The sequence below is a fragment of the Cyprinodon tularosa genome, unplaced genomic scaffold (assembly GCF_016077235.1).
Source record: "Cyprinodon tularosa strain WSP-4 unplaced genomic scaffold, ASM1607723v1 ctg223, whole genome shotgun sequence".
Taxonomy (NCBI): Eukaryota; Metazoa; Chordata; class Actinopteri; order Cyprinodontiformes; family Cyprinodontidae; genus Cyprinodon; species Cyprinodon tularosa.
The window spans coordinates 405,045-429,008 of record NW_024038833.1 but is presented as its reverse complement, the minus strand read 5'-3'; the positions used below and the strand labels follow the sequence as shown (position 1 = coordinate 429,008).

The 23,964-nt window shown below is 37.4% G+C and overlaps 1 protein-coding gene across 2 annotated transcripts in view; it reads right to left on the bottom strand.

Annotated features, from left to right (window-relative positions):
* The window catches only part of LOC119784351 (nerve growth factor-like), a 35,596-nt gene that overhangs the window by 2,138 nt on the left and 9,494 nt on the right, over positions 1-23,964 (bottom strand). The window contains exon 2 of one of the 2 annotated variants that reach the window (XM_038286358.1): positions 499-606. The exons of the other annotated variant lie outside the window; for it this stretch is intronic. The gene's annotated coding sequence lies outside the window, so the exon portion shown is untranslated. The remainder of the gene's footprint in view (positions 1-498; positions 607-23,964) is intronic. 2 annotated transcript variants of the gene reach the window in all.

The following is a 23,964-nucleotide window of genomic DNA, read 5'->3' as shown; positions in this document are numbered from 1 at the left end:
AAAGATAATTTCATACATCGCAAATTAGGCAATAATTGGGTCAAAAGATATTCAGGGTTGCTTTAAATTGATCAATTATAAGTATTATTTCATTTAAACCATATTATATTATCCCTTATTATTATTAGCACAGTAAATGTAACAGCAGGCACACCTTTAGAAGCTAAAAATGGAGCAACTTCCCTTGTGAAAACAATTTGACGACCCTTTATAGTTTTTGTTCATTTAAGAGCCGACTAGCATTTTGTCTAAGTACATTATATGAAATTCCAATAGACTTCATCCAATTTTGGTTTTGTAACATGATATAATGTAGAAAGGTTCCAGGAGTGAGAATACTTGTTCAAGAAACTTAAACTACACCAAACGGAAATTATTTAATTACATAATACAGAAAAAGAAAGATGATGCAGTTTTTAATAAGGTAGGTTATCCCTCACCAATTCTTTCCCTGCTTTTTTTCTTTTTTCATGGATTGCTTTGCTAGGTTTTAAGTACCTGTGGAATGTGTCCAGCTGAAGTAGAGAGTCCTGTAGACTTTAAAGCCAAACTCCAACAAAGACTGGGCCCCTCATACCTGCCACCTGGACCCTCTGAACCACAGCTCTGTGATACACATGGAGAGTACAAAGACTAGTTATAATTAAATTTCATATTCAATTTATTCATATAGTATAATAGTAAGACAAATTATGTTATGTCTTATATCTTCAGAGAAAAGCAAAAGGTATCATGGAAAAGTAACATGGTCATCACTTTAATCAACGTTTAAACCTCAAAAAAACAAGCTGTCAAGAGCTAGCTAGACAGTATAAAGAAAAAAATCAAAAGCACTTTTTCTGTACATTTGATTTGCCAATGCAAATTATGTAAAACAATAAAAAAAAAAACTGTACCGTAGGACATATAGATATCAATATCTGTGGCATTCCACAGCTCATTAAATATAAAATACCACCTTTATTGTGCAGACATCAAGCTTGCACCACTCAAAGAATATGAACACATGTATTCAAATGTAGTATTACTTCCACCAACATATATCCAATGCATGTGTATGTGATCTGATTGTTCGAATGGTTTGCATAGTTAGATACCAAGTTGTCTATGAACATATTTCTTCCAGACATGCAAACCTTTAGGGGGTCAGGGAGGTGAGTTGAAGCTGACCTGTCAGTATTTATTTACAATGCTTTGTTGCATCTTGTTGTTACAGTGGTAGTATTGGACTGCCACAAAGTTTATGGGTGTTGCAAATATTTACCTCTGCAAGTTTAATGTTATTGTCTTGCTGTGAAGGTTGGACCCTCGTGGTTGGATATAGCTAAGCTCAGGAAGCAGTTAGTGGTCAATGGTATATTTTTTTGCAAAAACACTACCGCCTCTGTATTTAATTTTACCTTTTGAGGCACCAAAGTCCTCTGGAAAATCTTTTGCAATGTAGTAAGATCCATTAGGAGACAGTACTCCTAGCACTGTATACACCAGCTTGCAAGGACAAGCAGCTGAGACATATCAAAATGTCATTGGCTGTCTTCCCCTCAGAAATCATAACTGGGCCACAGAGGGGAGATTTTGCATTTTGAATTCCTGCTCAGGTATTTTCCCACAAGCTAGTTCAAGGCTATGATTATATTTGCTATAAACTACAAATTCCACATTTGGTAATGTCCAAGGCAGTTTTAACATACAAGGCAAAAGTTTTAATAAAACTTCAACCTTTTCAGATCCTGTTTATTTTTCTTCGATTTTGATTTGTTTTTGGAAATTGAAAAGCAATCAATCTTTGTCTAAGTTCTGTTTTATGTGCTGAATATGATAAATGGCTCTATGCTGCAAGCTTCAGTGCATGTTGACTGAATGTCACATTAGATCAACATACTTTCTTAATAAACGTTGGAATAAGGTCAGTTGCATTCATTTACACCCCTTGAATGAATAATTTTCAACCATTTTCAATGTAATTAAAGCATAAGTATATTTAAAGTAAGTTTTTACCAGCGTTACACATTTATACACAAAAGTATTTAGCCAATTCCTTAAAATTAGAAAACACATAGACAATACATGCTCAAGGCCATTTTTCCTTTCCTTCCAAAACCACAGAAAAGAACACTACTGTTGCACAGAGAGATCATGTGAGGTCAACCCAGCAACATGAAGCAAAGAGGCATATGCAAGTTACAGAGGTAGGTTGAGCTACAACATCACTGCAAAATAAAGCATGCAAGCTTGTCTATACACACTGATACATTAAACCGGCATTCTCAGATTTTTCTATTGTAGAACCTGATATCCAAAATAATAGTTTATCCTCTCGCAAAACACTGCTCAGTTTAAACAACAAAATCTACATAAAATCTCATCTTGATCTGGGCTGATAGATATAAATCTGGATATTTAACCAAGACCATTCTATCATAGTCTTGCCCCAATGATCAGGGTCATTTTCTGCTTATGGCACCAAAGTTTGTAGCAGCTTTTACATGTTGTTCCTCTGAGATTACTTTTCATTTAGCTGCATCCATCTTCCTATTTACGCTGAATAGATTTCATGCCCTTCAAAAAGAGCGGTCTCTTTACAGCATGATGTCAGGTGGCATGATGCTTCCACCAAAATATCTGACTGTGGGCATGCTAATAGTAATGTGCAGAGTTAGTGTGCTGCCACATAGAGCATTTGCAGTTTTGTTTCATCTGACCAGACCATCATCTTCCACATTTTTACCTAAATAGGGCTTGAGCCAAATTTTTGCCAATTTCTGTAGATGATTGATTCAGTCTTGCACAGGGAGATGTTAAAAACCTGGGGTATTGTCTCATAGCCAAACCCCACATAAAACTATCAATAACTTCATATATTAATAAATAAAGTTCAGGAGGTGTTTGCACTGGATTGTATTTAGATGTTTTAGAACCAAGTGGGCTTAATTCTAATTCTTGATACACTTCTTAGACATTTATTTTTAAAATGACATTTATTTAAAGTCCAAAAATGACATTACTTTCTCTTCCATTTCCAAACTATGAAAAGATGTGCAATGGTCTTTTACACAAAGTCTCAATAAAATATGTTTAAGTTTCTGATAGTAATGTGAGAAATTGCAGCAAGGTGAAGTGGTATGAATATTTATTTCGAGAACTGTATATGAAGCAATAACATATGTGGTTGTTAATGTAGTAGAGCTGTATTTCATTTTAGGGAAAATATAAACGTTCTTGAGTTTTAATTCATTATCGTACTGGTTCCATTATGAGCGAAAAAAATACTTTTTAGTCCTATGTGATAAGTTAGTGGTCAAACCTTAAATTGCAGACTATGACTTTTACATCCTGTTGCTTTTGTTTGGAAATATTGTCCAGTTTTTTCCTAGAGAATAAAAAATAATGCAATGATTCCTTTAGCAGAATCCTTTCCTGCTCTGTAACTGTATTTAGCAAATCAAATATAAACTGAAGCTCCAGGGAAGGATTAGTTTTGCATTTTATCTGCAAAACAATCAAGTAATCTTGGGTGATGCAGAGAGCTATTGTTTTGACAAACTGATTAAAAATTTATATCTTTTAACTTTACTAAACACAATCAAACACACTTAGGTTCACATATACTGAGCAGGAGGTGGTCCAAACATGCAGTAAACTGACTGATCCAGGCTGACGGGCAGCCGACTATTTACACAGCCCGAGGTGAGCCTGGAGGATCTTAATGTTAAAAATATGTGGCGTGTGTTTAATGCCGGTGGAGCCAGCGTAAACATTGGATCCCAGGAGCACAGGGGTCAGAGAGGTTTAGAGAACACCTATGAGTTATAGGATTACCTCAATACTTACTCAAAATCTCTCTGACTATGCATCTGAACCTCTCCCAATAACACTTTATACAGGCTAACAAACATGCACATCACAGAAATGTATGACATTATTCTTTAATGCAGAAAAGATACAGATGTGTTCTTATTTTTTTTATTTGTTTGCATTTATAAACTTAAAATAACATTGGACTTTGGGAAGGTGAACAAAACAGCAACATTTCCTTGCTTCCGAATCCAAAGGAAGCATTCTCTGTTATAAACTGTTGTAAAAACAGGTCACTTTGCAGCATAAACACGTAGCGTAGATAAAAACAAATGGTGCAAAAGTCAAAATTGCTAAATGTTACATCTCAGATAAGATTCTGGTTACTTTTCTGCAACAATTAAAATCTGTGTTTTACATCTCTCTCTCCCTACTTTAGGAATGAAACATTTTTCTATTTTGTGCAAAGGCATCACTTATTTGCATATTACATGACAAGAAATATCTGAAATAACAAAAGCTTGAACGGGATGACTTTGTGTCCAAATAATGACAAAGAAAATCCATAGTCCTTACAGTAACAGAAATAGCAGACAGTGTCTGAGTCACGTTTTAGCACAGTGATGCAAATAAAACAATTAAATAATAAACTCTTATGAATCATGCAATAAGAAAATGACTCCAAGGATAATTCCTATGGTGGCAGACTTTGCAGAAGCTGCCCTGCGTAGTTTACTGGAAAGTGAGGAGATTTCCCTTTTCCCAGTAAGCTTTGTGTAATGCTTTGCCAACTAGTGAATGAAAAACATTTTGATTGTGCAATTTCTCCTTTTCAAATGCCATGATGGCACAAGCATGACAAAGCACTAACAGGATAAACAAATCCTTGTTCAGGCAGGGAAACGTTACTGTAATGCCTACAATGTAAACAAGAGAAGGGAAGTTACATGTTGCCTAGCTGCTGTTATAGAAAAACATCTCCTGGACACATGAGATCAAAGCTTTTCAGATACAGACGTATCGCTTTGTCATTGGAATTGAAGCTCAGTCAGTTACTGGTACTGACAACAAATTTCTTTGGCCAGCAGGAAAGTTTCGTCAGGCAGCTAGCTATAATAATGTACTAAGCAGACTTTAGTAGCATTGACATGCAACATTACTACACTTGGCTGTAGCAAACGGTGAAGGAAACACATGTGGCTCAAACCCTGAAATGTGAGCATCACTTTCCATCATGACGAGGTTAGTTTACAGTAACTTCTCCCATCCAGGGGATGCATTAGTCATTAGTTACAAGTCCCTGTTAAAAGATGAACAGGAGCATCATGTCAACACTTCTCTCAAACAAACACAAACATCTGTCGGTGTGATGAAAACTGCATCAGATTATAAGCGGGTGAGGAGAGACTGACAGCAGCAGAGGCGGAGGTAGGTAGAGCAAAGAAAATGAAGGGGGGGTGGTGGCGCAGGGGAAAAACTGAGAAAGACAAACAGTTTTCCTGAGTCTCTCAACAGCTCAGTGTAGTGCATTTCCTCCCGCTGTCAACCACTGGTAATAATTATTGAGCGGGATGACAGCCAGGTCAGCTTGCTCCCTTACACATAAATGAGACTGACTTGTGGAGATTGTTTTACTGGGAAAGAAATCCTACTGTTTGAATATAAAATATTTCAATTATTATTCGTTCATTGCATCTTTCACTTTTTATAATGAAACTTTTCTTCTCTGCAAATAGTGTTAATATTTCAGCTGAATAAAAAGATATATGAACTGAGTTCAGCCATCAACATGCTGCCATAAACTCAGTTTTTCTCATAAATTTTATCATATTGTCTGTATCGATTTAAGAGCCTGGTGCCTGGTGAGAGGTTGTCATTAAAAGCACCTAGATGTTTCAAAAATCTTAATATTCCATAATTATAGGTTCCCTATGATTACATTAAGTTAACATAAAAAAAATCAAGCAAGGTGAAAAATATATTGCTAAATGTTAGGTGAAATCATACATTTCAACTTAAATTATAAACATATGATTACATCACACTTTGTATTGACTTGGCAATTCGCTCCAATCGATAGGAACACATCTGATCCACATTTTCAACATCTTAGCTCAAAATAAGCACATAATTTGGAAACACAGCTAAATGCATGTTTCCTCTTGTTTGAGTGAAGACTCGGAGTATGGTACATATTGTCGTACTGGTCGTCTTCTGCTTTATCTGGGACTGAGTTATTGGGGAAGCAGTCTCAGTAGAGACTCCCATACTTCCCTTTCCCAAGACATCAGGCCAGTGAAGAGACATAGTCCCTCCAGAGTGTCCTGGTTCATCCCTCGGGCCACCTCATGGTGGGATGTGCCTAAAATTCCTCCGGAGGGAGGTACATCAGACAAAGATGTCTGAGCCATCACAGCTTACTCCTCTTGATGTGAAGAACAACTAACTCTACTACGAGCCTATCCCAAATGACTGAGCTCCTCAACCCACCTCAAAGTGATTACCCAGCCACTCTGCGGAAAAGTCTGATTTAGTATCTCAATCTTTCACATACGATACAGATTTTTATGATCATCGCTGTGGGTAGGAACTTAGACCGACTGGTAAATTGAGAGATTTACCTTTTCTCTCAGCTTTCTCCTCAAGCCCAATAGTTTGGTTCAACAGTTTAATTATAGCAGCAGCTGCAGTGATGGGTCTATCAATCTCCCACTCCATTCTCCTCTAAGCCTGCACAAAACCCGAGGACAATTGAACTTCTCCACTTGAGGCAGGTACTCTCATCCAACCTGAACTGGAAAAGCCACCTTTTTCTAGTGGGGAACAATTGCCTCTGAGTTGGAGGAGCTAATTCTCCTCCCATCCGGTTACCACTTAGCTCCGACCCACCCCAGTGCCTCCTGTAGGTCTTTGCAGGAGGGACCGAATATAACCACATCATCCACAAAAAGCAGGGACCATAACCGCTGGTCCCAAAACCAGACCCACTCCAGCCCTGGGCCAAACATAGGAATCCTGTCCATAAAGGTTATGAACAGGACCTGTGACAGAGGGCAGCACTGTCAGAGTACAAAATGCGCCAAGAACAGGTCCAACTTAATGCCAGCAATGCGGACTAAACTCTTGCTCCACTTGTACAGACACTGGATAGCCCCTAGTAAAGGATCCTGACTCCGTACTCTTTGAGCGCCCCTCACAGGGAACCATGAGGCACACAGTTAGATGTCAACTCCGGGTCGACAAGATGTTCTTGAATCTTTCATTGTGGACTTTTATGTTCATCCCTTTAAAATGTGTACATTAATTGATGCTCTAGCTACATCTGATTATCTAATAACATTGATGAGTTTACTGTGAATCAAACTCAGAAGTGCAGATAAGCATGCATTGCCAGTTTAGACGATACTTTCAATCAAGAGCCTGTGTGTACTGCATAATGAATATGTTGAGGTCATGAGAGTTCATGCAAAAGGATACCAGTAAAGTAACATGTCTAGCACATTATGTAAAGTAAAGTTATATACAGTATTAAATATTGGACTTCAGGCAGTGGTATTTCGTTAAGAAATGCCAATTAAGTTTTTAATCCGTTGTAAAGGCAGATATTCTACCCAGATTTTACATGATAACCTCTATGTTGACCCAGCTGAGGTACATTTCTTTTGGACTGATTGATTTTAATGTTTTTAGTTCACATGAATGGATTTTCAAAACACCATGATTCTTGCAACTCAAATCCAAGCTAGATATTTCTAGGAACAGAAGAAATGCTTTATATGCACAAACATCTACATGTCAGAATTGATTGGAGATATGCCATGCCCTTTTGACACAACAGTCCCAGCTGTATATTCTAAAAGCACTTACAACCTTGTAACCTTAATGGATTGACATGTATGATCCTCAAAGGTGGGTTAATAGTTGTATGTTTATTTTGGAACTGTGATCTAGATGAGTCTCATATTTTTTTCTACTGAGTGTTCTTTGTTGTTCCTGTGATGGACTGCCAACCTATCATTTGTTATGTTCCCAGTTTATCGCCTGATGACAGCTGACATAGACTCTAGACCCTTACGACCCTGAACAAGACAAAGGAAGTTTGGAAAAAACTGTAGGAAGATGGATGGACTAAAGAACTTGGGCAAAAAGTCGTCTAAATTTAGCCACAGGCTTCAATGGCTAAATGACAACAGCCAACAGACAGAACAAGTATGTCTCCTACTCAATAGTTAAACCTTAAAAGTGTATGAAAGTTTCTATGATCTCGAAAATAGACCTTAATTGGTCTTTTTGAACAGAGACAGCTAAGAATACTCTTAGAATAAACCTCAATCTTACTTCCGCAACCATTAGTCTTTATTTAAAAAGTTACTTGGGATTTCTTTGACTGAAAATGGCCTTGTGTCATTTTTGCTTGATATGAACAGTTGTAGTAGAATACTGATGGTTACAGTTTCTCTCTCATTTGATTCCTTTGAATTATGGCTTTATTGTTGAAGTCTTCCAGTTTGAGGTATACATATCTGTCTGCATAGCCTAGCTTTCTCACACCAGGTAAAAGGCCCACATCCTGTTAAAACGAGAGGAAATGTCCTATATCTCATAGTAAATTCGCATGCTCTATTTTAAATCAATGCAGTTGGTTTGTGTAACCTTTTTTATAAACACTGCAGAATCTTATTAAAACCTTTGATGGAAATATAGGGGGATTATTATGTTGTGATCTATGGGTAAAGAAGGATTAAGTAGATTATCTATGATTGGGATAATCAAGTGTAGAAAAGTACAAGTGTCTTAAACAAAAGCCCTTCGAGCTGGCTTTATCTGTGTACCCCACCAGGTTTAATATCTGACATAAAACTAAAAGTCAACAGCAAAATAAAGTTACAAATGAAGCATGACAGACATGCAGCAGCAGATACAGAGGAACAAGGTAGCATCGGTTTCCAGAGCCAACCACAACTTCTCCGCAGGCTAATATGTTAATGTCAGCTAGTAAGCTTTTCCTTATTAATTATGTGGAATCTGACATGCAGGATATAGTAACTCCAAAAAGGTAAACAACACCAACAACCACCAGGACCTGTTCAAGTCTAGGGCAAAAAGAAAGGTAACTAACATCTCTGCTGACCGAACATATCCTGGTCAGGAGCTGTTAAAACAAACTCACTAACAAAGTCATGGGCAGTTTTCTTTCTCGGTCTGTCGCTGTGGTGAAAACAGTAAGTACAAAGTAAGTAAAAAAAAAAATTATATTAATTATAAAAAAATTTAAAAAAGAAAGAAAAGAAAACAGTAAGTACATCACAGCTAAGGTAGTCAGATTGTCAGCTAGAACAATAAGGGTTTATTTTCACTAGGAAGGTGATCACAACCTGACTTCTTGCTTTTTTTCTAACAAAAAATGCAGGCTTGTAAATACTGCTATTATCCTGTTTTTATTATGTCATTTATCCCATGTCCTTTGTGCTGTGGATTGCTGTCTTATTTTTGATGCACAAACACAAGGCACTCTTACATTTTGCTGAAGCACTTTATTCCCCAGTATATTATCAGTTGATTGGAGATATGCTACACAAAACCACCTTCACTATTACAAGGGTTGCAGAGGTCAAAATCAAAGGAATTTTATTTCCTTAACTTGCTTTAACTAGATGTATTTAGTTAAAGCATAGGGGGAACTTCAACCATCCTTAACTTTGTAGCCCACATGTAAGGATTTTAAAACTTCAGATTTATTTTTAATTAAACATCAAAAAGATTGGTCTTTCTGGGATTGTCTGCTGACAGAAACATTTAGATATGGTGCCTATGTATTAATTTTTCCCTGGTGGATTCCTATTTCAGCAGTATTCTGCTCATATACTTCTGAGGTAAGTTAACCAATTCCAGTAAAAAAAAGTCTTAAGAATGATGTGACTCTAATTATTAGGTCAGCAATGAATGTAATGAGCGTATACAGACAGATCATTTTCAGCAGATGTTTTTTCCATTAGTTCTGGGAAAACGAACAAGAGGTGAATCAAAGTAGCCTTGGTGCATGTGGAAAATTAAAGCAACAAACTGAGGCAGATGTTTGAGTAAAGAACTCGGTCTGTCTTGTTATATTTTGTCCTTGTTTACTTCTTTTTCCTGTCTGTATTTTATTTATCTGTATCTTCACTTTTTGCTTCTGGAATCTGACCTACTGCTATCATTTATAAGCCAAAGGTTACTTCCTGAGTACATAACAAAATCTGTGTCTAACAGAGAACAGATTTCAGAACCATGCAAGTTCATGTCTGCAGGTGGAGAGCGGTGGGTTTAAGTACCATTGTCTTGACTCAGAGAAAATTTACCTTGTTACTGTTCTGATAGTAATTTGCAAATATTTTGATATGAGACAAGACTGTAAGTCTGTATTCTATAAGAATATACCAAACATTTGCATTGTTGAAAACACACTTGTTGCTGCAAGTACCTTCAATCATGTTAAAACACATGATTTCCATAGATAAAAAGTATGTGAAAGGGATGACCTTTACACCAGGTTCACACTAGCTATGGTGCAGCTGCAGTGCACCCAAGGAACCCAAATCTTTAGAATTTCTGTGTACACTCAATGGAAGGATTCAACAAGGAAGGACACTGGATCAAGCTCTTGAGCTTTACGAGCCAAACAGGAAAAGTGAGGCACCTAGGATGGAGGGTTCCATTGAAATTCAAAATAAAATAAACCAACCAACAAATGCTTTTTTTCCTAGTGAAAATAAAATGACAAAATAGAAACATGAATAGAAAGAAGGGCTATTGGAGGATTAAAATATATATTTATGTACAGGGATCATCAGTTTTGCCCAAAACTCCTGGAAAGATCATGAGCTCATTTGGACTTCTGTTCTTGCAAGTCCGGTTCCTCCAATTGGTGCTATACTGTAGGTGGGCCAGGCTCTGTCTGTGAGTGTAAGAGTGTCTGTTTGCCTTAAATTGCACTAAATTCCAGACTGCAACCTGTCAGCATGAGCCCAGCGTTATTCAGAATTTAAAAAAATTTGAATGATCCCTTTTTTCTTTTTGCAAAAATCAAATAGCACATCTGCTTGATATAGCAAAGATCAACCATCACACTCTACTTACAGCTACAGAAAACCCTTATCTAAAGTAAGCAATTGTAAAGTATGAGTTGAGTTGAATGCGCACTTTCATCTGGTTTGGTCTGCCGCGGTTTCCGTAGACTCGTGAACGAGCTTTTAGGAAATCCTATACACTACTGTTTATGCTCTAAAAACATTCTAAATGACTTCGTTTCGAGTAAATTATGGACGCTACCCACTCAGGACACTTGGAATACATTGGACGAGCAGTATGGAGGAATATTGACACGTTTTTTGTGGACTTTTATGGACCTTTCTGCCTTGGGCACCATAGACAGCAAGAAGCCTCCCAGATCTCCAGATGCATTTGAGATATCAAAAAAGTACTCCAGAGTGTTGTTCAGCATGGGGATGAGTAGAAAATGAAGGCTAATCATGTTTTGGGTGTACTATTCCTTTAAGGGCCGGATTTATCAGGATCCAATTTTGCGTGCAGTAATTTGCGCTCGCAAACTGGAATTTTGCGCGAGGGGCTGAACCATGGTTTGCGGGTGATTTAACAAGAGAGATTGCGTAGCTGGTGGCAGGTGCAAAACTGTTGGAGACGCCCTATTTAAATGATGGTTTTGCGCGTTTTGTGGTTTGCGGCAAAGTAGTTTGTACAAACTAGTGCATTAAGAAATTTAAATCTTACAGTGACCCCCAACAAAAAAAAAAAAAAAAAAAAAAAGAATATATATATATATATATATATATATATATATATATATATATATATACAGGTGCTGGTCATAAAATTAGAATATCATGAAAAAGTAGATTGATTTCAGTAATTCCATTTAAAAAGTGAAACTTGTATATTATATTCATACATTACATACAAACTCATATATTTCAGATGTTTATTTTGTTTAATTTTGATGATTACAAATGACAACAAATGAAAATCTCAAATTCATCATATCAGAAAATTAGAATATTACTGAAGACCAATAAAAACAAAGGATTTATAGAAATGTTGGCCAACTGAAAAGTATGAACAGAAAACTATGAGCATGTACAGCACTCAGTATTTAGTTGGGCCTCCTTTGGCCTGTATTACTGCAGCAATGCGGCGTGGCATGGAGTCGATCAGTCTGTGGCACTGCTCAGGTGTTATGATAGCCCAGGTTGCTCTAATAGTGGCTTTTAGCTCTTCTGAATTGTTGGGTCTGGTGTATTGCATCTTCTTCTTCACAATACCCCATAGATTTTCTATGGGGTTAAGGTCAGGAGAGTTTGCTGGCCAATTAAGAACAGGGATACCATGGTCCTTCAACCAGGTACTGGTAGCTTTGGCACTGTGTGCAGGTGCCAAGTCCTGTTGGAAAATGAAATCTGCATCTCCAAAAAGTTGGTCAGCTGCAGGAAGCATGAAGTGCTCTAAAACTTCCTGGTATGTGGCTGCGTTGACCCTGGACCTCAGAAAACACAATGGACCAACACCAGCAGATGACATGGCACCCCAAACCATCACTGACTGTGGAAACTTTACACTGGACTTCAAGCAACGTGGATGAAGTGCCTCTCTTCTTTTCCTCCAGACTCTGGGACCTTGATTTCCAAAGGAAATGCAAAATTTACTTTCATCAGAGAACATGACTTTGGACCACTCACCAGCAGTCCAGTCCTGTTTCTCTTTAGCCCAGGCAAGACGCTTCTGACGCTGTCTGTGGTTCAAGAGTGGCTTGACACAAGGAATGCGACAGCAGAAACCCATGTCTTTCATACGTCTGTGTGTGGTGGTTCTTGAAGCACTCACTCCAGCTGCAGTCCACTCTTTGTGAATCTCCCCCACATTTTTGAATGGGTTTTGTTTCACAATCCTCTCCAGGGTGCGGTTATCTCTCTTGCTTGTACACTTTTTTCGACCACATCTTTTCCTTCCCTTCGCCTCTCTATTAATGTGCTTGGACACTGAGCTCTGTGAACAGCCAGCCTCTTTAGCGATGACCTTTTGTGTCTTGCCCTCCTTGTGCAAGGTGTCGATGGTCGTCTTTTGGACAACTGTCAAGTCAGCAGTCTTCCCCATGATTGTGTAGCCTATAGAACTAGACTGAAAGACCATTTAAAGGCTTTTGCAGGTGGTTTGAGTTAATTAGCTGATTAGAGTGTGGCACCAGGGGCCATCAATTTTGAACCTTTTCACAATATTCTAATTTTCTGATATGATGAATTTGAGATTTTCATTTGTTGTCATTTGTAATCATCAAAATTAAACAAAATAAACATCTGAAATATATGAGTTTGTATGTAATGTATGAATATAATATACAAGTTTCACTTTTTAAATGGAATTACTGAAATCAATCTACTTTTTCATGATATTCTAATTTTATGACCAGCACCTGTATATATATATATAGAAAAAACTTTGGCAACCTTTATTCCCTAAGGTGGTATGTGGCTGAATTTCTACTTCACTGCAGTAAAAAAAAAAAAAAAAAATTGGTGTTTTGTATTGGCCTGCAGAGAATTGCACATACTAAATGGCTCACAAGAAGTGACTGTGGATGAGATTACGCATCCCCGTAGCATTGGTATGTTGCTCCGCAGGCACAGGGGGGAGGTCTGGTTTCTCCATTAGGGCGTCAGTGCGACATGGCATTTAGAACGTCAGACAGCACTTCTGAAAAACTAGATTGGGAGATCCAATGTTGCAAGGAGTTTTGTGATATCTGGTATTGCGTGGATCCTCCTTGTGGCTGGCTCCAAATCCATTCGGAGTTCCCCCAACAGCTCCAAAATGGCAATGCTGGATAAACGAAATGTTTTGATGATCGTTTCCTCGTTCATTCCAAAAATATTCACACAGAGTGAAAAAATGCGTTCTCTACGTCTCCTTGCTTCATTACGATGTCTCCTTCTTGCAACAATAACCGCTGCCATGTGTGCGCAATTACGCATACAGACCATTTGCACCTTCTTTTGAAACGTGTTAAATATAGAGTCAGATACCGTTAGCAAAATTGCTTTCAGGTTTAATAAATCACTTTGCGAGTGCTAAATTAATATATTTACATATTCTCCTCCCACAAGACGCACTTTTGCGTGTAAACACCCCATATTGCATATTCATTGCAGAAAAAGTACTAAATGGATAAGAGGCGCTATTTAGCACGTTTTAAAGACCAAATCCTTTTAGCACACTGTTGATAGATCAGTTTGTACATTTTTTAGCGTGCGCAGTGAAATAGCTCACGTTTTTATAAAAGCTAACCTTTGATAGATCCAGCCCTAAGTGATTTCATGATAAATATAAAATTATTATTACCCCTGCAATACTAATATAATATATATTTTTTAATTCTGATTTTAATTAATAAACTGAAAAGTTAAGAAGAGATTTTAAAGAGCAAATGAAAGTATAAGAAGGATAGTCAATGGCTTCAATTCAAAGAAAGTATCAGTGGCTTAACACAAACTCTAATTATTAGCTTAATAATTATGGTTTGAATTGGGTGTTACAACTTTATTTTCAACCCCATGACTCTTTGTGTTTTCTCCTTATAAGACATGCTGGTAAGCATTTGAAAGGTTTTTTCATATATAAGTAAGAAAAAAATCATTATTAGTCCTACTTTTGCTATGCAACAATTTACAGGAAGATAAATTTAAACCTTAGAAAGAAAATATCTGTAATTCATTTTGGAATTTTAAAACAAACTTTTTAAAACATTTTCAGACCTTGATCTTACTAATCATTCCATACTTAAGACTGTGTTACTGAACAACATCTTAGAAGGCACTAATCTTTGATGGGGAGTGTCATGGTAAATATCATAGCAATAGGGGATTCTATTTGAAAACATACAAATATCCTTCCATAAATCTCTAAGTCACTTTGCCCAGGAAATCCTTTTTTTTTTTTTTTCCATCTGCTATTCTGATATATACTACTACTCCAGAGCTGTGGGTTTTTATACAGCAATGCTGGTTCCAAGTAGACACAAGAAATAGCTCCAGGCCGTGTCTTACAGTAAGCTGAACAATGAATCACTAACATTAAAATTGGATTTTTGTCATATTCATGAAGGGATCCAAAACAAACATAGCTGCATCACATTGTGGTATCCATGAAGAACTGCAAAAATAAACATTTGTCCAGACCTTCATTTTAGCAGTAATTGCATTTGAATGAAGTACAAACAATGAGGGAATTATATTTGCTAAAGTTAAGTATTTTTCTCATTATGGGTTTAAGACCATTTGAAGTTTATTTTAAAAACCAGCTGTAATTTATATGAAGAAAATGTGTTTTGCTTTTTTTAAAAAAAAGCAAAAGTTGTTTAACAGGCTAAAAGTTGAATTTATCAGTAGAGTATTTTGGGGAGGAAAACAAACCTCATTTCTATTTTTTTATTTTTTTATTTCACCACAAAAACTACTTTGCCTCAATCTTAGAATCTCCCTTAAAATATTTTTCAGAACACAAACACTACAATTGGGCTGCCAGTTGTTTTTTATGGCGGATAAACATGTCATCAAACCTGCTTGTCAGAAGCAAGAAGAGTCTTTTGTATTGTTAAACCAAAATGAAAAATTTCGTTCTTTAAACAATGGAATGATGTATACCTGCTAATTGCCGAAGAGGAAATAATTAAAATATTCTCTTTAAAGCATGGAACAGCTGAAAGTTGTCTGTTCTCAGTAAATCTGTACTCCAAATTTCAAAGCTACTGCTGATTATGAGGATTTTTTTTTAGTGCAAGATGTGTCCTCTTACCATGCTTTCATTTTTGATGCATGCTCTGTTAGTAGAAAATGCCTGCAGATAATTCACAGAGTTTTATCTGTATTGTTTGAGGCAAATAAGCAACTGGATAACATTGTTCTAACCTTCGGAGGCGGGTAGTAACTAGAACATTATCTCAGCTGCATTCACTTGGGTAACTTCACTAAATAACTAACAGGCTTGTTTTAAACAAAGGTACTTCATATAAAGAGTAGCTGATTTTGTACACAAGCTTACTTGTATTTTATATCTGGTGAACCTATCATAATATTTGGATGTCAAGGTAGTATACTGTGAGGAATAAATATTGTTACTTGAGGTAATTCAGAAAGTTTTAAAAGGTATACCTGATCTACTGTCAGGATTGGTTTTATTTAGTTTAATGTTAAAAAGAAAACTGATCTGGAATATTTTTTTTTTCTTAAGTACCAGGATTTGCACATCATTTTAAATTTGGTCTGTTTTAATATACACTTTTAAATGTTACTTAAGTTACTTTTATTGGACAAATGACATGGCACAGCAAAAATTAGACTCTGGCCAGAACCACAGTAGAAATTACAATTTGTTCATCGGCTGGGAAACTTTGTTTTATTTTTTAGAAGTAGTCACCTGTTTCTGGGGCAAATTTTAGGCAGCCTGTGTTTGTTGTAGGGCCCTTTTAAACAGCTGCTTAGGATGCCAGTTTTTCAGCTTTATTACTTCCTTTTATTGACAATTGTCCTGAATTCTGCGCTCTCACTGGATAAAAATAAGTTATTTCTATATAAACTCCGATTTAATCTACACACACTTTAACTATTTAAATCATGGCTGCTTTGTTATGCATAGATCCACAAGTTTAGCATTTTTAACAAAATTTTATTTAATACTTTTAAAACCATGAAAAGCGATAGGAATTAATAAAACTATTATGAACCATAAGCCATAAACAGCTTAAACTCATAACGGAATAATCATAAAATGTTAACACCTAAAAGGCAATTAAGTTTAATGATATATTGTCTGTCACCATTGCTTCCTGTGGTGAGCAACCAACTACACCTAAGATGTCTGATGGATGTGTAGATCATGTCTATAACTGGTCCGTCAGTCAATTACCTATTATGAATAGGTAGAATGGTAGGACATTACACATTGTGCAGATAATGTCCTACTAAGGGATCAAACCTCTAGATCCCTTTCATCATATACAAACACTTAAAACACTTCACCAGGGGGACTACATTTACTATAAGCTTGCGCTGAAAGCTGGGTTGTTTCGAGACTTGAGTTTCAGTCTCACAACAAGTCAATCTCGAAAGACTCCTGCTAATATGTTCATCTCGTAACAACCAGCAAGTCGGACCACAAACGTGCCAGCAGTGTTTTTTGAGGCGGGCCATGTAGGAATGACGAGAAAACAGAAGGGCCTTGCATTACAAACATGGCTACGTTGGAGGACTCACCTGTCATACCACAATTGACTTGGTTTTAGCTAAAAAAGTGACAATTTTTCATTTTAAAAAAGGAGCAAAGAGAAAGACTGTGCGTTTGTAGATGGGAAAAATGTGCTTTTCTTCCGACAGTATTTAAATGAATATTTGATGATCACCAGATTTTAGATGCGTACAAATAAATATTAACAAAATATTATCATTAAAACTTATTAAATAAAACTGAATAATGATATCAAAACTAAAGAAACCAAGGTTTTTAATTAAGTTAAACCCACACATATATTTACTGCAGGACTATATGTTGATAAAGGTTTTTTTTTCCCTCCCTCCATTAACAGAACAAAGTACAACCCCTGCAGTATGGCCAGTCTCAATAATTGGCACTACACAGATACACTGCAGATAAGGTCTTGGATATGCAGACTCCAAGCGTGAACACAGTGGGGAATTGTGACAGTTAGTGCTTGTAAGTAAGTGCGACTATGTGTCATTATGGACAAATTAGAAATGATGGGACTTGTCCCTCTTTTTTCAGTCTTACTGCTAAAAATGATTTCAAAACTGCAGCAAGAAATTATTTAGCATTCCCACACGTATAGTTTTTTTTACTTATAAGTAAACAAGAAATGTACCCATGTACATGGTATATTGTAAGTGAGGAGAGGGTACAAAAATACAATTTAAATAAATATAAAGGAATAACTTTATTTCAGACAATCCAATAAAAGTACAAATTTAGCTCATACAAACATTTTGAGTAATCATTATATGCATAATTACATTATATGCATAATTTAAGGCTTATGTCCAAGAAAGGAACATGAATAAGTAAAACAAATGTATTAATTCCCTTTCTTCTCCCTAAAGTCCTTAACACTGAGAATCTTTCTTCATTATAAAGCAAATAAATAAATCCACAAACACATTACCATACATATACAAACTCCCACATACCTGTACACATCTTCATTCATACAGTTTTCATCCATATAACAACCATTTAGTCCCTGTACATGTAGCCATTGATGATGATGAACATATATGGGGGGACTAAGTAGAAATAGACCAAAAGGTCTCGCAAAAAGACCTTAAAATAAATCCATTTAGAATTTGAAAAGCAGTCGGAGAGCCCAGTCCTCCGCCAAGCAGCAAATTAACCCCCTAATTGTGACTTACACATACAGCTAAAACTCATATAGGATCTGGATCATTACCAAATTTTAATGAATTGTTCTTTGGACTGCACCTCTGGTAAAAATGTCATTATAATCTGTACACAGACAAACAAACACACACATCCACACGCACACACACAAACTCAACTAAAAACATAACCTGCCTCAAATTTTAATCCCTTCTTTAAAATGTATCAACATAGTATGTTTAGAAAGATATTTAAAATAAAATTTCTTTTACTTTTAGGGAAATGGGCCATTTAATAAATATAAAGTGGGTACAATTGTACCTTAACCATTGTGTGAAAAAGTGTTTACTTCTACTTACATGCATGGATTTGCGTACTAGCTGCAACTCTCTCTACTTTTCTGTGTGGCGACAAATCCACTAAAAGTGTTTTACACCCACCTGAAGGGCTGGAGGGAAAATTCAGAGCCTTACTCTTGTTAAATATAGTGCGATTAAAAATTGCTGTTGTTAAATTGCGATTATATTATAAATTCAATTAATTGCCAAGCCTCCGTTCTTCTTATTTAATTGTATTTTGGCTTTCTTGTCCTTTATTATCTAAATCTGGCTGGGCCAGTATGAATATCTGTGTTTGAAACATGAACCCTTTTGGTAGCTCTGTTACATCTTGCTGCACTTTTGCAATAATGCAGAATTATTACCTACAGGTGCTGGTCATAAAATTAGAATATCATGAAAAAGTAGATTGATTTCAGTAATTCCATTTAAAAAGTGAAACTTGTATATTATATTCATACATTACATACAAACTCATATATTTCAGATGTTTATTTTGTTTAATTTTGATGATTACAAATGACAACAAATGAAAATCTCAAATTCATCATATCAGAAAATTAGAATATTGTGAAAAGGTTCAAAATTGATGGCCCCTGGTGCCACACTCTAATCAACTAATTAACTCAAACCACCTGCAAAAGCCTTTAAATGGTCTTTCAGTCTAGTTCTATAGGCTACACAATCATGGGGAAGACTGCTGACTTGACAGTTGTCCAAAAGACGACCATCGACACCTTGCACAAGGAGGGCAAGACACAAAAGGTCATCGCTAAAGAGGCTGGCTGTTCACAGAGCTCAGTGTCCAAGCACATTAATAGAGAGGCGAAGGGAAGGAAAAGATGTGGTCGAAAAAAGTGTACAAGCAAGAGAGATAACCGCACCCTGGAGAGGATTGTGAAACAAAACCCATTCAAAAATGTGGGGGAGATTCACAAAGAGTGGACTGCAGCTGGAGTGAGTGCTTCAAGAACCACCACACACAGACGTATGAAAGACATGGGTTTCTGCTGTCGCATTCCTTGTGTCAAGCCACTCTTGAACCACAGACAGCGTCAGAAGCGTCTTGCCTGGGCTAAAGAGAAACAGTACTGGACTGCTGGTGAGTGGTCCAAAGTCATGTTCTCTGATGAAAGTAAATTTTGCATTTCCTTTGGAAATCAAGGTCCCAGAGTCTGGAGGAAAAGAAGAGAGGCACTTCATCCACGTTGCTTGAAGTCCAGTGTAAAGTTTCCACAGTCAGTGATGGTTTGGGGTGCCATGTCATCTGCTGGTGTTGGTCCATTGTGTTTTCTGAGGTCCAGGGTCAACGCAGCCACATACCAGGAAGTTTTAGAGCACTTCATGCTTCCTGCAGCTGACCAACTTTTTGGAGATGCAGATTTCATTTTCCAACAGGACTTGGCACCTGCACACAGTGCCAAAGCTACCAGTACCTGGTTGAAGGACCATGGTATCCCTGTTCTTAATTGGCCAGCAAACTCTCCTGACCTTAACCCCATAGAAAATCTATGGGGTATTGTGAAGAAGAAGATGCAATACACCAGACCCAACAATTCAGAAGAGCTAAAAGCCACTATTAGAACAACCTGGGCTATCATAACACCTGAGCAGTGCCACAGACTGATCGAGTCCATGCCACGCCGCATTGCTGCAGTAATACAGGCCAAAGGAGGCCCAACTAAATACTGAGTGCTGTACATGCTCATACTTTTCATGTTCATACTTTTCAGTTGGCCAACATTTCTATAAATCCTTTGTTTTTATTGGTCTTCAGTAATATTCTAATTTTCTGATATGATGAATTTGAGATTTTCATTTGTTGTCATTTGTAATCATCAAAATTAAACAAAATAAACATCTGAAATATATGAGTTTGTATGTAATGTATGAATATAATATACAAGTTTCACTTTTTAAATGGAATTACTGAAATCAATCTACTTTTTCATGATATTCTAATTTTATGACCAGCACCTGTATATTAAGGCCCGAGAATCAAAGCACTTCAAATCCTATTGTAATAACTTTTATTTGTGCTTATGCTCCAATAAATGCTCCTATAAAATGAACCCCCAGTGACACAATTTTTTTGTTTTTTCTTGAATGTCTTTGCGTATCACTAACTTGTTTTCTGCAAAAGCAGATGCAATCATGAGTGATGATGGTGCAGCAATGAAAGCTTGCCTGAGAAAATTCACGCTGTAAGGCATCCAAATCATTTACCATTACAGAAAGATGTAAGCTTTAACTGAAAAATATCTTTGAAATATCCCTTCAATTTGACCCTTTATGACTAAAACATTGATTGATGAGCAGACTGACACCTCAGTAGATCAGAGCCGATGCATCAATAAGCCTGCTGCCAATTTTTTTGAATTTACTTTTTGTTTGGAAGTTCCAGCGCTGTTTGGCAGATGTGACATCAAGCGTGTCCATATTGAATGAGTCAGACCTAGTAAACAACCTAAGTACTATAATCAAGATGGATACACAGAAGCGACCGGCATTCAGCCTATCTAAGACACCAATGGAAACTCCATTTAAGGTGAAAAGAGTAATAAAAAAAACTTGTCAAATATGAGTGCCAGCTATGAAACCGAGCAGAAGATTACTGCAGTTCTGTGTTTTGGCCACAGTAGGCAGTATCGTTAGAAAACACTGTAATCCCTCTTTTTTTAAAAGCAGAGGTGGAGGACTCACAATCACCTAGGAATGATAAGCCACTTAAGTACTTAGGGAATGTGTAGTGTCATATACACTATATTGCCAAAAGTATTTGCTCACCTGCCTTGACTCACATATGAGCTTAAGTGACATCCCGTTCCTAATCCATAGGGTTCAATATGACGTCGGTCCACCCTTTGCAGCTAGAACAGCTTCAACTCTTCTGGGAAGGCTGTCCACAAGGTTTAGGAGTGTGTTTATGGGAATTTTTGACCATTCTTCCAGAAGCGCATTTGTGAGGTCGCACACTGATGTTGGACGAGAAGGCCTGGCTCTCAGTCTCCGCTCTAATTCATCCCAAAGGTGTTCTATCGGGTTGAGGTCAGGACTCTGTGCAGGCCAGTCAAGTTCATCCACACCAGACTCTGTCATCCATGTCTTTATGGACCTTGCTTTGTGTACTGGTGCACAGTCATGTTGGAAGAGGAAGGGGCCAGCTCCAAACTGTTCCCACAAAGTTGGGAGCATGGAATTGTCCAAAATGTCTTGGTATGCTGAAGCATTCAGAGTTCCTTTCACTGGAACTAAGGGGCCAAGCCCAGCTCCTGAAAAACAACCTCACACCATAATCCCCCCTCCACCAAACTTTACACTTGGCACAATGCAGTCAGACAAGTACCGTTCTCCTGGCAACCGCCAAACCCAGACCCGTCCATCAGATTGCCAGATGGAGAAGCGCGATTCGTCACTCCAGAGAACGCGTCTCCACTGCTCTAGAGTCCAGTGGCGGCGTGCTTTACACCACCGCATCCGACGCTTTGCATTGCACTTGGTGATGTATGGCTTGGATGCAGCTGCTCGACCATGGAAACCCATTCCATGAAGCTCTCTGCGCACTGTTCTTGAGCTAATCTGAAGGCCACATGAAGTTTGGAGGTCTGTAGTGATTGACTCTGCAGAAAGTTGGCGACCTCTTCGCACTATGCGCGTCAGCATCCGCTGACCCCGCTCCGTCAGTTTACGTGGCCTACCACTTCGTGGCTGAGTTGCTGTCGTTCCCAAACACTTCCATTTTCTTATAATACAGCTGACAGTTGACTGTGGAATATTTAGGAGCGAGGAAATTTCACGACTGGATTTGTTGCACAGGTGGCATCCTATCACAGTTCCACGCTGGAATTCACTGAGCTCCTGAGAGCGACCCATTCTTTCACAAATGTTTGTAAAAACAGTCTGCATGCCTAGGTGCTTGAATTTATACACCTGTGGCCATGGAAGTGATTGGAACACCTGATTCCAATAATTTGGATGGGTGAGCAAATACTTTTGGCAATATAGTGTATATCTTAAATGTTAATATGCAGTATATTTAAATGTTTTAAGTGGACAGTGGTTAAAACCACATCTTAAGCAACCCAGTTGAATAAGGAAAATGTCACCCATCCCACTAAAATTGGGCCTGCCCCAGTAAACCCAACTTCTCCCTGAAGTGGACCCACATGGGAGTCCAGACCTCCAGGCCTTGAAGGCAGGATGAACATCTTGATTAACATGTTTTCCAGACCCCTAGCTTTTATAACCTTGACATTTAACTATCTTCTCATGGCAAGTGCTTAATCTTTTAGCTTAGTTTTAGCAATAACTCCCCCTTCCTGGCAAGAATCTTAATTCCCACAGCAAGAGAGAAGAAAGCCAGATGCAAGAATTCCTGTTGGCTATGGACAAGGATAAAGATGGAGGAACAGATACAAGAGACATCAAGACCCGGAGAGAGGCAACAAGTTGTAATGGTGGATAGAGAACAGGAATAAGGTATGAGATTTGAATAGTGTAAATAAAACCTGAATAGGTAAAAACAAGTAAAACAAAGAATGAATTAAAATTCAAAGGAAAAATTAACTAGCCTAATGAGGAGTTTAAAAGCACTCATTGATGGTGAGGAGATTTAAGATTTAGTATGTTTCTTTATGACAAGTTTTAATTAGAAATGTCTAAGAAGTCTTGTTTAATCTAACAATGTCCTGTAATTTGAAAATCATTACAGTTTGGAATTAGTTTATCCATCATTAATTCCCATGAAGAAACTCTGCAAGTATGTGATGTGACTAAACTTAATAACCCTTATTACATGAACTAAATCTTGGCTTTGTTTCTGATATGGATCACTGACTAAGGGTGAGTCATGCGCCTAACTGCCCAATTTGAACTTGACTCATTTTTCTGCATATCGCTGCTTTGATGACATCTCACAGCTTCCACTGCTGAGACGCACAGATGCATACATTATTGTGGCGCTCATGACTCTGCGGTGCAGTAGGCAAAACAGTGAGACGATCGAAAGCACGCTGCCTGGTTAAATTTGCATGACGTGAAACGTGGGTGTAAAGAGATTTATGTACTGTCAGACAACCAAAAATTTCCATTGTGCCCTTCTCATGCTAAGTTTTTGTCCTGGTGCCATGAGCATTGGTTTGCTGCCGTTCACAAACAACCATAAATATATATATATATATATATATATATATATATATATATATATATATATATATATATATATATATATGCTTATACGGAGCACCATAACCAAGTGTCTGGAATAGTATACAGGAACATCTGTGCAGAGTATGGGCTGGAAACCCTAAGGTCAAATTTGGAAACGCCTCCAAAAACGGTAGAGAATGATCGAGCTAAGATCCTGTGAAACTTCCAGATACATACGGACAGAATGGTAATG